Raw genomic sequence first — 16,622 nt, forward strand, 5'->3', positions numbered from 1 at the left:
CTGTGGACCCGCCATGTGATCCTGGGAAGAAGACACATGCCACCAGCATCCTCCATAAGATAAGTCTTTATAAATATATAGATTTAATGGCTATGGTTGATACTTAAGACAGAGCAAGCATATAAGAAATCCTAATCATTGGCCAGCAGCATTGTAACTAATATAAGCTCTCTGTGTTACTTGGGGCCCTAAAGTAGTGGTGGGCAGAACTCGGGTGGTTGGCAGAAAGAGTTATCCTTACACCTTCCCACCCAAAAGCCTATCATGCACATGGCCCTCTAATAGACACCTTCCTCATCACCCACAAAGGAGCTTCAGAAAACACCTGTCTGGCACTTCTGCCTATGGTCTCACCATTGCATTGTCTCAATTCCATACTCCTGGGATACAGTGAAGAAATAACAAACATTGGACAGGAGGAGGCGAAAAGGAACAGGAAAAGACATAGCCCCTGCCTCAAAATCATCTTTATAAATCCCCCCAGCCACTGGCTATCTCCTTTCTCTTCTGAAGTCTACAAACTCAACCTATAATTGTCTCTCCATCTTCCTCCATGAAACTTCTGGACAACCCTGTACTGTTTATTTACTTTCTAGCAAACATAAGCACAATCCCCTGATCTGGACCACATACCTTTTAAGGATGAGGACCGTGCTTTGCCTCTGAGCCACAGGCAGTTATAAACTGAACTGAAAATAGTGTCTACCACTGAGTCCAAACAAGCAGCTGGGTCAGAAACTTGGCTGCTGAGAATCTAAAGCACAGGAGCAACCAGCCCTCTGTCACAAGCCCTAAGCCCTACCAAGTTTTGGCCACTTACCAACTCATAAAAAGTCAGTTTTTTTACATACAAAATGGGGTTAATAATATAATGTACTTTCTCAAGTTGCTATGACGGCAAACCATGTGTAGTTTACACAAGCTTGTGTAGCTGGATGTTTCTCTCTTGCCCTCCAGTTCCCAATTAACCACTCTGAGGCTTAATATTAATTATAATTATTTGGCCTATGGTCCAGGCTTCTTACTAACTAGCTCTTACATTTAAATTAACCCATTTCTATTAATCTATGTATTGCCACATGGCTGTGGCACTACCAGTCTGTTGACATGTTGTTCCTTGGATGACTGGATGGCATCTCCCTGTCTCTGCCTTCTTTCTCCCTGTATCTCTGCTTGGATTTCCCACCTACTGATATTCTGCCCTGCCATGGGCCAAAGCAGATTTATTCATCAACCAATAATAGCAACATGTATTTGCAGTGTACAGAAAGACATCCCACTTGCAATCTATAAACACAGTTAACATGTGCACATAGAAAACTCTGTTAGCTGAGACAATGGCTGTATAATGATAACAACTTCCTAATGGAGTCTAGATGTCCCTCCCCAAAACCTAAAACAGAGAGAGCTACCCACTAGTCCACAGCACAGAGTTCAAAGTGGGCCCCTTTGCTAAGCATGGAGGGGAGAGCATGGTAAATAAATCAGCACAAGAAAAAAGAAAGAACTATTCAAGTATCATTTTCCTGATCCCTCCCACCAAAAACATCTTTTAGCATTGAGTTAACTAAGAAAACCCCAGAGACAGTTGTAAACCTTTCTGCTGAGATTTCCCAATGAATTGTTCTCCCACAGAAGACAGCCTACAGATGGAAAAACAGGTAGACATGCCTTGGGCAAGGAACTTCCAAATAGGAGTGGAGAAACATGAAAGTTTCCAAAGTACAAAATCAAAATGACACATCTCCTTTTGTTTGAGAAGTATCGGACAAATGCTCTTGAAAATCCCCTTGGAGGTGATATTTTGAATGTGTGGAATCAACGATCTTGAACTTGGAATGGAGACTGTGAAGACGATCAAACCTGAGCCTCATCTAGTAACTGAGGAAGTGAAGCCCTCAAAGAACAAGTCCTTGCCACAAGGTCCCAGGCTGCCAGAGCCGTGGTTTTTACCCCTGGGAAAACATGCCCAAGAGAGTACATTTAAAGGACCAGGCATCTGCTGGGGCACATAGTTTCAAAGGTTTACTGATGGGGGAGGTCCTTCTGTGTATATGATTGTCTTATTGGTTGATAAATAAAGTACTGTTGGCCAAAAGGAAAACAAGATAGATGGGACTAGGAGTCAAGGTGGATTCTGGGAAAGGTAGGAGAAAGAGTAGAGTCACCATGTGACCCCAGGAAGACAGGACCCTTACCACTGGCATCCGGTAAGTCTTATAAAATATATAGATTTATGATAAATAAGACTTATCTACCAGATGAGAAATCCTAGTCATTGGCCAAGCAGCATTTGTACCTAATATAAGTCTCTGTGTGTTACTTGGGACCATAACATGGTGGTGGGTGGAACTTGGGCAGCCTGGCAGAAAGTACCCACATGGCAGCAGGGCTGGAGCAGCTTGGCAGAAAGACTTATTGTTACAGTTTACATTCATGGTCAGCTGGTAATTTGTTTCTGGGTCTTGATAAAACAAAACATGGTGGTGGGCATGTGAGATGAGATTATTTGCCTCATGGCAGCCAAGAAAAAAGGAGGGAGAGGGAAAGACACAAAAACACAGAGACAACAGAGGGGCAGAGGGAACACAAAAAGTGGGGCTTCCTGCTTCTTTGAATTCCTCAGGGCCCTTCAAGGTGGGTCTTTGCCACACAGGCACAATTACTTAACTGCCTCTGAAATACCTTCACAGATGCACCCAGGAGACTGCTCTGCTAATCTCTTGGGCATCCCTGCATCCAATCTAATCAATAATCAAGATTAGCCATCAGAGTAGTTGTTCAGGCCACTGAATCCATCTCCAAATAAGTGGGTTATGAAGAAATAAGAATAAAACAAACATAGTACCTCAGACTCATGGGAACTAGGAGAAATTTCCATTCAGCAATAAGGTATTTATCTAACAATTTTTAAGGCTATGTATGTGGGTCAAGTTTTCTCAAGATGGTGAAACAAAAGAGTAGTGTCCTAAACCAATGAAAATCTCCATTTTAGATAAAGGCTGGGCAGCAGGGAGATTCAGCCAGGTTGCATAAGGAAGGTTTTCTGACCCAAATATAGTATGTAGCACTTCTCATTCTGAAGATGTTCATTTTTTCAGCCTGACTCCAATCCACTTACCAGTCCAGCCCAGACTATATTCCACATTAAATCCCAAGGTTCCTTATGGGTAACATATGTTACTGAAACATGTAGCCATAATATCTTGTAACTCCGTGATATTGTCTCTAGAGTTAATAGAACTCAGCTAACATATGCTTCTGCTATTCCCATCCTGAGATACCAGCACTGAAATACATTATGTACAACATATAGTTAATTGAAAGATACAGGGGGTATATTAAAAAATAAATGTTTATATGACCTGTGCAGAAATGCATTTGAAATATCATCCAGTTGCCTTTACAGTGATTTATGTAGATGCTCTCTGACAGATTCTCTGATCTCTCTATCCTCTTTTCTTTCAGTTTCCCATGACTGCTTGTACGTTTTCCCAGAGCCAAGCTAGTCACAGAATACTAAGACTACAGCTGGGGGAGGTGTAATAGAGGAAATTAAGACAATGTGTAAAGAGGTATGGTTGGAGTCAGGAACAGCAGAAAGTCAGTCATCTCCTCCCTCTGAATTCTGGAAGTATTAGGTTTTAGAAATTTAATCCCAGGAGGTTATTAAGCATGTCTGCTATTCTCCCCTCATTACACAGTCATGTTCACATGTAAAGAATCACCAGGATTGTGTACCACTTTCATAAGGCAGAGAAGTTATTGAGATGGAAAAACTAATCTGCAATGCTATTTTGTAACAGTTTCTTCAGAGACTGGAACTTTCTATCCTGTAGCGAAGCTCCTTAAAGCAGCAAGGTAAACAACTCAAAATCCGCCCCCCCCCAAGTCCCTGAAACTGACCAAGTTCATTAGCTACCTCCTTGCCATGGTAAAGAAGCCAACCTGCAAAGAAGACTCTCAGATGAACCAAGTTGCAAAGAAGATTCCAGAGACCAGCCATGCTTTCTGGAAGAAGCAGAAACCAGCTGAGCTGCTTGGAAAAGGTTTAGACCAACTGAGTAACTTGGAAAGGACACTTTCCAACCTGTTGAGCTGCCTGTAAGCTATGCAGTATGTTCCAGGTTCCCAGCTTTTGTGAGCTGTCACCCATCCTGGGGGTGGGTCTTTGTGATGGAGCTGTCTTTGAGTCATTTCTGTTCTTGTAAGTAACCCCTCCCCATACTCATATAAGAACCCCAATAAAACTCATTGGTTCACCAAGTTGGACTTTAGTGGTATCTCTACTTTGCTGTCATGGGATCCCTGTCTAGGGTGAGTAGGGGTGTGTGCGTGTGTGTGTGTGTGTGTGTGTGTGTGTGTGTGTGTGTGTGTGTGTGTGTGTGTGTTGTGTCATACCAGGGAGTTTTGTCACACACAAGTGTTAACTCAAGCTTGGGTCTCTAACTTGGTCTTCCCACTCCATCTTTTTTTATCGTTAATCAGTCTCACACCACCTCACCAGTTGTGGGCTGATTAAAATCTGATCCAATTTGAAGAAGAAATATAAAATCCTGTCATAGGTCTCTGTTGCATACCAAACAAAGCAAGAGCTCCCAGCATGGCACATGAGCTCTTCCTGATCAGACTCTAGCCCAGCTCTCAAGCCCATCCACCTGTCTCTTGTGTGTTGTATTTGTCCATTCATAACAAGTTCTTTGAAAACTAACCTTCCCATGACATTCAACAATCTGAGCAGCCTCCCACTCCTCACAACAACTTCTATTTACTCTTCAAGGCTCAGCTTAAGCACGATTTCCTCTATGAGGTCTTTCTAGATCACCTCAAGAATCATGCAGTGGCTTGTTCAGATGTCACACACTCAATACACAAACGTCTACTCTAGAACCCATCACACTGCCTCCTAGACCTCTCTTGTACCTGCCTTCTCCTCCAGATGTCTCTTGAGGAACAGAACAATGGAACTCATTCTACAACTCATTCCATAACTATCAGCACATATTCCTAACTCTGCCACTTACAAGCTTCAGAAACAAGTCCCTAACAGCTTTGGTTTTAAGCTCCTTCATATATAAATGGGGTAATGACAGAATATAATTCAAAACACTGCTATAGACCAAAGGTATTTGTCTTGGTTAATTTTCTGTCAGCTTTACACAAGGTCAAATCATTTGAGAAGAGAAACCACAATTGAGGAAATGCCTCCAAATATTAATCTATGGGCAAGCCTGTAGAACAGTTTCTTAATCAATGGCTGATATGGGAGGGCCCAGCCCACTATGGGTGTGGCCACCTCTGAGCAGCTGGTCCTGGGGTGTATAAGAAAGCAGGCCGAGCAAGCCGTGTAAAGCAAGCCTGTAAGCAGCTTTTCTCCTTGGTCTCTGCTTCAGTTCCTCTCTCTCGGTTCCTGCCTCAAGTTCTATTCTGACTTCCTTTGTTGAAACTATAAGCTAAGCAAACCCTTTTCTCTCCAAGTTGCTTTTGCTCATGGTGTCTTATCACAGCAATAGAAACCCTAACTAGGATCACCATTAATATATTGTTGACATTAGGGATTGACCTTTATCGTTATTGTGATGTCTATTCTTGGTTGTCATCTTGACTACATCTAGAATTAACTAAAACCCAAATGACTGAGTACACCTGTTGGGAAACTTTTTTTTAACTTGGTTTTTCAGGGTAGGATTTCTCTGTCCTGGAACTCACTATGTGGACCAGGCTGGCCTCAAACCTGAAGAGCCACCTGCCTCTGACTCTGCTTCCCAAGTTCTGGGATTAAAGGCATCCACTGTTAAAAAGGTACCACCACCACCCCTGTTGAGGAATATTTTTCTTAATTAAATCATTTGAAGTGAGAAGACTCACTTTTAACCTAGATCTTTTGAGATAGGAAGATCCACCTTTGCTCTACCTTTGGGCCTCACCTTCTGATGGCAGCCTATATAAAAGACATGGAAGAAGGAATCCCTTGTTCGTTATGTATTTGCTCTCACTCTCCCTGGCAAGTCCATTCTGTCACTGGCATTATAGCATACTTCTTTAGGATTCAGATTTATACTGAACACTAACTGAGACACAAAGTCTTATGGACTAAACAACTACTGGATTCTTGTGCTTTCTGTTGGAGACAGTAACTGTGGGACTAACAAGACCATCGCCCATAAGCTACTCTACTCTAATTAATTTCCTTCCTGTATATATAGATTCATTCCATCAGCTCTGTTCCTTTAGAGAACACAATTACTATGTTACTACTGTGTGCCAAACACTTACTTAGTGCAAGGGCAATTAAGTCTCAGCGCCTTAGAATATATGCTAAGACAAGCAATGCATGCAATATCAGGGACAGAGGATGCAGAGGGAACCAGGAGTGCTTAGGATGGGACTCCTACTGCTGAGGCTGTAAGTCCATCCTAGGGAAGGGTTGAAGGGAGATGGAACTAGAAACAAAGGAGGCTGTGGTTTGAAAGAAAACGCCCCCCCCAAAGGGAGAAGCACTATTAGGAAGTATGGCTTTGTTAGAGTAGGTGTGCTCTTGTCAGAAGTGTGTCACTGTGAAGTCAGACTTTGAGGTCTCACATATGCTCAAGATACCATCCAGTGTCTCAGTTTACTTCCTGATGCCTTTAGATCAAAATGTAGAATTCTCCAGCACCATATCTGCCTGCATGCTGCCATAATCCCTGCTGCCATGCTCTCCACAATGATGATAACAGACTAAACTTCTGAACTGTAAACTGCCACTTCAATTAAATGTTTTCCTTTATAAGAATTCCCATACCTAAAAACAGACAGGTGGACCAATGTGATTGAATAGAAGACCCACATGAACCCACACACCTTCGAACACCTAATTTTTGACAAAGAAGCTAAAAATATAAAATGGAAAAAAGAAAGCACATTCAACAAATGGTGCTGGCATTAACTGGCTATCAGCATGAAGAAGAATGTAAATAGATCCATATCTATCACCATGCACAAAAGTCAAGTCTAAATGGATCAAAGACCTCAACATAAATCCATCCACACTGAACCACATAGAAGGGAAAGTGGGAAATACCCTTGAACACATAGGCACAGGAGACCACTTCCTAAATAGAACAGCAGTAGCACAGATACTGAGAGCAACAATTAATAAATGGGACCTCCTGAAACTGAGAAGCTTCTGTAAGGCAAAGGACATGGTCATCAAGACAAAATGGCTCCCTACAGAATGGGAAAAGATCTTCACCAGCCTCACATCTGACAGAGGAATGATCTCCAAAATATACAAAGAACTCAAGAAACTAGACATCAAACTACCAAATCATCCCATTAAAAAATGGGATACAGATCTAAACAGAGAATTCTCAACAGAACAATCTCAAATGATGGAAAGACACTTAAGGAAATGCTCAACATCCTTAGTCATCAGGGAAATGCAAATCAAAACCACTTTGAGATTCCATCTTATACCGATCAGAATGGCTAAGATCAAAAACACCAATGACAGCTTATGCTGGAGAGGATGTGAAGAAAGGGGAGCACTCCTCCATTGCTGGTTGAAGTGCAAACTTGTACAGCTGCTGTGGAAATCAGTATGTCAATTTCTCAGAAAATTAGGGATCAACCTACTTCAAGACCCTGCAATACCACTATTGGGCATGTACCCAAAGGAAGAACACTATGTTCATAGCAATATTATTTGTAGTTGCCATATCTTGGAAACAGCCTGGATGCCCCTCAACTGAAGAAAGGATAAAGAAAATGTGGTACATTTACACAATGGAGTACTACACTGGTAAGAAACAGTGACATCCTAAACCTCACAGGCAAATGAACAGAACTAGAAAAAAAAAAAAAAAAACATCCTGAGTGAGGTAACCCAGAACCAGAAAGACAAATATAGCATGTGCTCATTCATAAGTGAATACTAGACACAAAGCAAAAGATACCCAACCTACAACCTAAGAGAATCTAGAATCCTCTTCCAGGAACAGATAGAAGCAGATATAGAAATCCACAACAAACCATTGGACCAAGCTCCTAGAGTTCAATTGAAGTGAGGGAGGAACAAAAATACGAACAAAGAAATCAAGACCATGATGGGGAAACCCACAGAATCAGCTGACCAGAGCTAGTGAGAAATCACCGACTCTGGTCTGACAAATGGGGAACTTGCATAAGACTGAACTAGACTTCCTTAACATAGGTGACAATGGTGTGGCTGGGACAATATATGAGGCCACTGGCAGGGGGTCCAAGCTCTAACTCTAATGCACAAACTGATTTATTGGCATCCATTCTATATGGAGGCGATACCTTGCCCAGCGTAGACACAAGGGTGTAGGAGGTGGAGAGGTGCCTTGCTGTTGCCTCAAGAAGTTGATGGGACAGACTTAGTAGACTTCCTAAGGGAGGCCTTACCCTCCCCAAGGAGCAGAAAGGAGAAGGGGTAGAGTAGGAAGTAAGGGGTGCAGGAGGAGAGGAGGGAGGGGGAACTGGAATTGGAATGTAAAAAATAAATTAATTTTTTTAAAAAAAAGAGTTGTCATAATCATGGTGTCTCTTCACAGCAATAGAAACCCTAAGAGAGAGGCAAATATGGCATATCCATTATTATGGCAATGCCCTGCATTGCAACAGCAATGGAGAGGAAAGGAACGCACCAAGTTTAAAGGCACTCTGTAGATAAGATCATGTTGTGAGGTCAGATGATGCCATGATGTAATGTAGCCAGGGGACCATCACCAGAGCCTGTACAGGCTGTTTCAATGTTCAGTCCCCAAAATTATAAGTGTCTCTCACTCTGTTCTCATACCATGAATCCCTTCACCCTCCAGCTCCCCTCCCCTGCCCCACACACACACACACACACACACACACACACACAGCTAACAGCCTGGGTGTTGTCCGTGGGGGTCTGAAGAGAGTTAAGTATGTAGATTTTCAGGAGCCCTTGAGACACTTCTTTTACCGAAAGCAAGAGTGAGCATGGGAGCCCTCTAGGAAAGTGTATGATGCAGGCTAAGTTTGATTCTGATGCCAGTCTGTCTTAACATTTCTCTTTGTCTTTTACTATGCTTTGTAATTCTTTTTCACCCTTCCCCCATTTTTCGAAACAGTGTTTTGATTTGTAGCCCAAGGTACATATCAGGATCTTCCTGTCTCTGCCACTGAAGTGTACATGGTGCCCAGGACACTGGCAAGTAAAGGCCAATAGAGAAAGAAGAGCCCATGGAGAATACTGAGCTAAGAAAGTTGACCGAAAATATAACCCCTGGAGGGCCTAGGCCCAGCCCAGGATGATGTGGTGGACTCTGGGGAGCCCCCATGGAGAGCCCTACCCAGCCTGGGGAGTGGAGGGTGGATGGGGTAGGAGTCAGGTGACAGGTTGGGGGGAGGGTTGGGGCAAGGAGAGGGAGAGGGAGAAGGGATTGACATGTGAAGCAAGCTTGTTCCTAATTTGAACTACTAAAAAAAAAGTCATCAAATGCATATCTGAAAAGCAAAAATGTCTATTCCTTTATAGTTCACAATTACATTTATTTTATTATGATTTTGTGTGCCTTTTCAACTATATGAAAGCCAGATTACTGTAGTTTCTTCTGAGTGTTAATGCATATATTTTTCTTATATTACTACAGCTGTTTTGTCATTTCCTTTATTAAATACATGTAAAGGAACGAAAAAAATATAACCCCTGTTCAGAAGCATCAAGGAAGCAAGAGGAACATTCTTCATATTCTTTGTGCGTGACACCTGGGAGATGCATAGGTGATATTTATAGGATGCATAAGGAGTAACTTTTTTCTTCTTTTGATGCTAGAGACTAAACTCAGGGCTTCATGGATGCTAAGAATATGCTCTACCACTGAGAGGTAAAAGTGCTCACCCTGAAGCCTAACAGCCTGAGTTTGAGCCCCAGGACCCACATGGTAGTAGGAGAAAAACCACTCCTGTAACCTCTGACCTCTACACACAACGTGACATCACCCATATACACACTCATCCAAAATAAATAAAGATGCAGTCTGAAAAATAACTGGATTTAAATGTCTACTTAAATCCAAAGGTATCTGAAAGGCCTTTCACAGGAGCAGGATACACCCATTATTTTACCTTTCTTGTCTTTGACTCTCTGACATCAAGGAGAGACAGGCCTTGATCTTCTACATCTCTAACACCTTGTGCTCAGGAAATACAGATTGGGTATAGTGTTAGTCTGCAACCTTCCAGCTTGTCTACATAAAGTCTCTCTATGAAAGGGATGAATCAGATGTGATAAAAATAATAATTACAAGCTGTGAGGGAAAAGCATGTGACTGTCCATTATCCTGTCAACATTATTCTTTAGAGAATGGTCGTGCAATTTAGGAAATCTGATATTTTTCATAATTAAACACTTGAGGAAAGAGTGAGAAATTTAGTCTCCAGAACCTTGGAGAGTCACCTCCGTAAGTCAGATCAGCAATATCCAGGAGGCAGGCTTTCTGCTAACTCGTAAGAGCCAGAAACCAGAGCAGGCAGAGACCAGACTGATTGGGGAAACAACTATGAGAATAACCTGTAGTGATGAGTCTGGTTAGTTGTTTGGCTGGTTGGTTGATTTTTTTTTTTTCAGACAGGGTTTCTCCGTGTAGTCCTGGCTGTCCTGGAATTCAATCTGTAGTTTGAGGCTACTTCCACCTGTCTCTGCCTACCAAGTACTGGGACTAAAAGTGTGTGCCACTACACCTGGCTTTATCCACTGATTTAACACAATTCACAGATTGGAAGGAACAACTGTGGGAATTCTGTCCCTGAGAACTCTCTGTTTGGAGTAGCGTCTAGTAGGGGCAAATTGAACACTCACTTTATGCCAAGCCCACACTGAATCTTTAATCCTATTGGCTTCATACAATAGCTGTTTGAGGTTTCCTGAAACTATGGCTCCTAACCCAAAGCCTCACTTTCTATTATGGCTTGAGCATGTTCTCCATGGTCCATGTGTAGGAAGCATGGGCTCTAATGTGGTTATGTGAAAATGGTGAGGCTTTTTAAGAGGTGAGCCTTGGTGGGATGTCCTTGAGGGCATCACCCTCAAAAAATGTCAGCATAGTTCTCCAGAGACCCTGGTTCATTTTCAGTGGCCCCTCACCACTATCTTGCTTCCTGTCTTCTCTTGCTATGTGAATCTTCTCACGTGTTCACCACCGTGATGTCATTTGTCATAAAACAGTGTAGCCAAGGACACCATCACCAGAGCTAGTACAGGCTGTTTCAATGCTTAGTCTCCAAAACCACAAGTAAAATAAGCCTTTTTTTCTTAAGTGGTGCACCATCCAGTATTTTGTTACAGTAGTGTAGAAAGGCCTAATACAGCTCCTATCTTGGAGTGCTATCTACAGTAACCTCTCTAACTCTGTCCTCATAACCACCTATCACTTCACCATCCTGGGCCACTCAGTTACCAGCCTAGGTGCTACTCTAACCCATGGAATGTTCTTATCCTCTGCCTGCATTTCTGCAAATTGTTCTCTCTGTCTCCCTCTCTCTGTGTCTCTCTCTCTCTTTTCCTCCCTCCCTCCCATAACAATAAGTCTTTCCACCAGATGCCCAAGCCCCATTGCCAAGTAGTTGCCCAAAATAACACACAGAGATTAATATTAGGTACAATGCTGCTGGCAAATGACTAGGATTTCTTATCTGCTAGCTCAGTCTTAATTGTCAACCATAACTATTAAACTATATATTTTACAAACTTATCTTATTGAGGATGCTGGCAGCAAGTGTTCTGTCTTCCCAGGCTCACATGACGACTCCAGAGAAGAGTTGGGAAGAGGAAGAGAGCGACTTCCTGCTTGTCCCTGCTTATAGTCTGTGTCTGCCTGCTATGTCACTTCCTGCCTGGATCACCAGACTTCTTTTTACTACATTTCCCAGAATCCTCCTCAACTCCTAGTCCTGCCTAACTTTGTTTCCTATTGGCCAACAGTGCTTTATTTATCAACAAATATGACAAACCTATACACAGAAGGACATCTCCCATCACCCTCCCTCTCTCCCTATGTATGTATGTATGTATGTTTGTATGTATGTATGTGTCTATATGTATGTCAGTGTATGTTTGCTTTGGTGTAAATATATGTGCATGTGTGTGTAGAAGCCAGAGATCAACCTCAGCTGTCATTCCTCAGGAGACATTACCCTGTTTTTTGAGAGATAGTCCATCAATATCCAGAAACTCACGAGGCTGGCTAACAAGCAAGCCCCAGGGACCTGCCTATCTCTGCATCCTCAGCTTCTGAAATTACAAGCATGTGTTATCAATCCCAGCTTTAGAACACACACACACACACACACACACACACACGCGCGCGCGCGTTTTGAAGATTAGATTCAGTTTTTCATGTTTGTACAGTCAGCACTTTACTGACTATGCTATCTTCCCAGGCCCCATAAATTGTTCTTTGTTCAACTTTCTCCTCACCCTACTCTTAAATGAGTGTGCTGTATATGTCCTGGAAGCCTGGCTGACAGTAGACAGAGTCCGAGACTATATTACTTCTGGAGGCCATATTAGTGACTCTGGTCCATGTTGCCTCTGGGGGCCATGTTAATGTGAAGGGCCTATACTTCTACCTAAGGCCATGTTGATGTTTGTGATCCATGCTGCCCCAAAAGGCCATGGTGGTGTCCATGGTCCAGCTGCAGCTGGATACCAGGTTGATATCTGTGATTCCTGTTACCACCAAAGGCCATGCAGATGTCCATGGTCTATGCTGCCACCTGAAGCCATGTTGATGTCCATGGGTTCACCTGCACCAGGAACCATATTGGTGTCTGTGGTCCCTGGTGCCCCATTCTGTCTCTGAGGTCTATGACAGTGTCTGAGGCTCATGATGAAGCAAAGAGCTGTGTTGATGTCCATGGTCCATGGTCTGTACTGCCACCAGAGACCATGCTGAGGTCTGTGGCGTGTGCTGAGGCTGTAGATCATGTGGATATCCATAGTCTGTGCTGATCAGTGTTCCCAATGACTGTAAACATCAAGGAAGCTACATTTGCAGTGGTACTGATGCACAGACTCACAGTTGAGAAAGAGGGACATAGAAGGCTTCTGCGACAATCCCTACCCCCTACCCCATCCCCAAAAAGTAACAACCTAGACAGAAAGCCAAAAAAGAGAATTCTTAAAAATTGTGATAAGGATGCTGAAGTGTAGCTCTCCATAATTGATGGCTTCTGGTGGGGTTGGGGTGGGAAAGGACTCAGTTCTATTTAAGGAGCTGGCCAGTGAGTATATGAGCAACACAAATCGAACATAATGAGCTTCTTTTTTCCTTCTTTTGGGGGAAGCAGGGAAGTCACAAGGGTGGGGGCAGACTTGGGAGGACTGGAAAGTGAGTGTGGTCAAAATGCATGGTCTGAAATTCCCAAATAATCAACAATCAGTAAAAATATTATGTTGAAAAATAGCTAAAAGATACTAGTAAAGGTAATTATAAAAGATGGTAGATGTAGTGGCTTGAATGAGAATGGCCGCCATAGGCTCATGCATTTGAATGCTTGGTCCCAGTTGGTGGAATTGTTTGGGAAAGATTAGAAGGTGTGGCTTTGTGGGAGGAGGTGTGTCATTCTGGGTGGCCTTTGAGGTTCCAAAATACTGGGACCATTCTCAGTCTGTCTCTCTCTCTCTGCCTCCAACTTGTGGATCAGAATGTAAGCTCTCAGCTGTTCCTACTGCCATGCCTTTGCTCTGCCATCATAGACTCTAACCCTCTAAAACCATAAGGCCCAATTAAATGCTTTCTTTTATTAAAAGAAGAAGAGGAGGGAGCAGAAGGTAATTTGGAAGAAAGAGCATGTAACCTCCTACCTTGTCTATCCACAGGTGAGAAGCATGCAGAGCAGGCTATGCATTGCTTGGGAATACATACATATAGCAGAAGACTATAGGAATGATGGGGAGGGAGAAACACCAAATTGGAGATAATATTTACCCGTAACAGGAGAAGGGCAGAACTCAAGAGGCATCTATGGCGGTCTTAACTCTTCACTGTAACTGACTAATTGATGGAGTGATTGATTGATGTTTGTTTGTTTTTGTTTTGTTTAGTTTGAGATGGGATCTTACTATGCAACACTGGCTAGTGTCCAATCACAATCCCCCTACCTCAGCCTCCTAAGTGCTAGGGTTCTAGGTGCATACCACATACCCAGTAGTGTTTTTATATTATGCATTATGTGATTGGTACCTAGGTTTTATTTTCTTTCTTATTCTTTGTACCTTCTGTATATGTCCAATATTTCATAATTGTTTTAAGAATGGACAATGGTGCTGAATGTTTCAGGGAAAATAAGGGGCCTGTGCCTAGAGTTTGTTCACTTCTTGCACTTTTCTCATCCTTTGTCACTCAGCGTAGCTCAGACTGTCCCAGCTTTCTCTGAAGTTAAGGTTCATTTGGTGGCAAAATGGTTTCCACTTGTCAATTCCCAACCCTGAGATGTCAGAATCTCCACTGGGAGTCACGCCAAGAAAGCAATTAAGAGAGTAGGTTTCCTCGTAGGAGACATTGCAGACATCTTGGGCAAGTTCAGGATATGTTGATGGGCCCTTCGGGGTCCACAGAGGCTTGGAGCAGGAACATGCTGCATACATGAAAGCCTTCAGGGCAAAACAAAGGGTCATGCAGCTGGCTCCCTACCTCCTAAAGTGCATGGGGACATCTGCACAGGGACATCTGGAAGGAGGCTGAGCACGCCTCACTCTAAGCGGGCACTCCAAGAGGTCAGCTTCCTGGCCACCTTTCCCTGGGACACCCAAAGGCTGTGCTCTCACAGTCCTCTCAACAGCAAACCCTGACATGTTTTCTCACTCTCTAGCTTTGAGAGAGGTTTGCCTTCTATCAGACCAGTTGGTCAGACTCAAGGACAGAGTATCCAAGGCACTGTATTTTGTCTGGGACTGTAGCAGGGTGGGGGATGGGACAAGGAAGCAAAACCAGGATCTAAGGGGCAGCTCTGCCTTCACCGGCCTCCAATCATTTACCAGGACTGTGTTCTCTCCATTTTTCCCAAAATACAGGGTGTTTTTTTCCCAGATTTCCTTCTCTCGCCATCTCCCTCTGTTTTGTCCTTTCCTTCCAAACTGCTCTCTTTAGGAGGCAAACCACTGTTTCTTCCTTTGGAATGCCCCCTATCTTCTTAACCACGTTATGTCAGTTCTTGAAACTTGATTTGCATTACTGACCATAGCCCACACAAGACAATGGAAGAGCTTCCCAATAGAACTCTAAGAGCAGATTGGGTGGGGTGAATTCTCCAGGACCTAGGGTGGGCAGAGAAGAGTGAGAAATGGGTTTGCTCTGTTTAGCAGTCTCTCCAGCTTGAGAGCAGTGAGAATTTCATTGCAGCTCTCTCAGAGATGTGTGGGCTGGGAGGTGACACAGTGGCGTCTGAAAGGCCCACAGGGAGACTCGTTCTTCTGGGATTTGTTGCCAGGGTTGCCACTTGAGGGCTGACTCACCCAGGGAGGGCTGGGTACAAGCCAAGGATCAATGGAAAGACTCTAGGGTCATCCACAATGCCCTTGGCTCTGCCAGCTCAGCCTGCTGGGGGCCTGCCAGGATTTACTAGGCAAGCAGAGCTTAGCTCAAGGAGTCAGGACTAGTTTGCAAAGTTATCCAGGCTGTTTTGTTCTCTACTGGGACAAGGATGCATTTTCTTCTTACAAATGCATCACAAAGCAAATTGTCCTTGCCCTTCATCAAAAGCCAGAAAAGTTAGGAAAGTGCTCTTTCTTTCTCTAGAAAGCTTAGAAACATATACAAGCAGGTTTGTCTGCTCTGGGAAGCAGCTTTCATGGGCACTGGCCTCTGTGTTATCCTGGCTGTTCTTCTGAGGCTCCAGGCCTGGCTGCCCAGTGGAACCCAGCCCCTTCTGTTTCCTCCATTTACTGACACCCCCCAGCCCAAACCAACGCACAGGACCTTTACCTTAGATAAGTCCTACTAGAAATTGCTGCAATGGAAACCAGAGGGCAAACAAAAATTACCAGCAAGTGTAATGACAACTCTTTCTGCCAGCTGCCTGGGTTCTGCACCACTTTAGGGCCCCCAAATAACACACAGAGTCTTATATTAGTTACAATGCTGCTGGCCAATGACTAAGATTTCTTATTTGCTATCTCAGTCTTAATTATAAACCATAACTACTAATCTATACATTTTTATAAGGACTTATCTTACCAAGGGCGCCTGCCTTATGTGTCCGTCCTCTCTTCCTGGGATCACATGGCGACCTCTCTTTTTTACTACATTTCCCAGAATCCTTCTTGACTCCTAGCCCCACCTATCTTGCTTCCCTATTGGCCAATAGTGCTTTATTTATCAACCAATAAGACAAACATATACACAGAAGGACTACCACCATCAACCAAGAAGATATCCAGGTTATGGGCAATTTGCAAGTTATTACAGTGATCCATTGAGCTTAGGCATTGACCCAAGCCCTTCAATGTCCTTTCCAGGCCTCTGATACTCCATAGAGTCATGTAGGTTCTTCTGGATGGTTTTTCCTTTCCCAAAACCCCTAAGTGCTGAAGCTCTGTGCAAACCTCCTTCCTCTCTGTCCTCCTCACCAGCAAACTTGAAAGG

Source organism: Cricetulus griseus, chromosome 4 (assembly GCF_003668045.3).
Source record: "Cricetulus griseus strain 17A/GY chromosome 4, alternate assembly CriGri-PICRH-1.0, whole genome shotgun sequence".
NCBI lineage: Eukaryota > Metazoa > Chordata > Mammalia > Rodentia > Cricetidae > Cricetulus > Cricetulus griseus.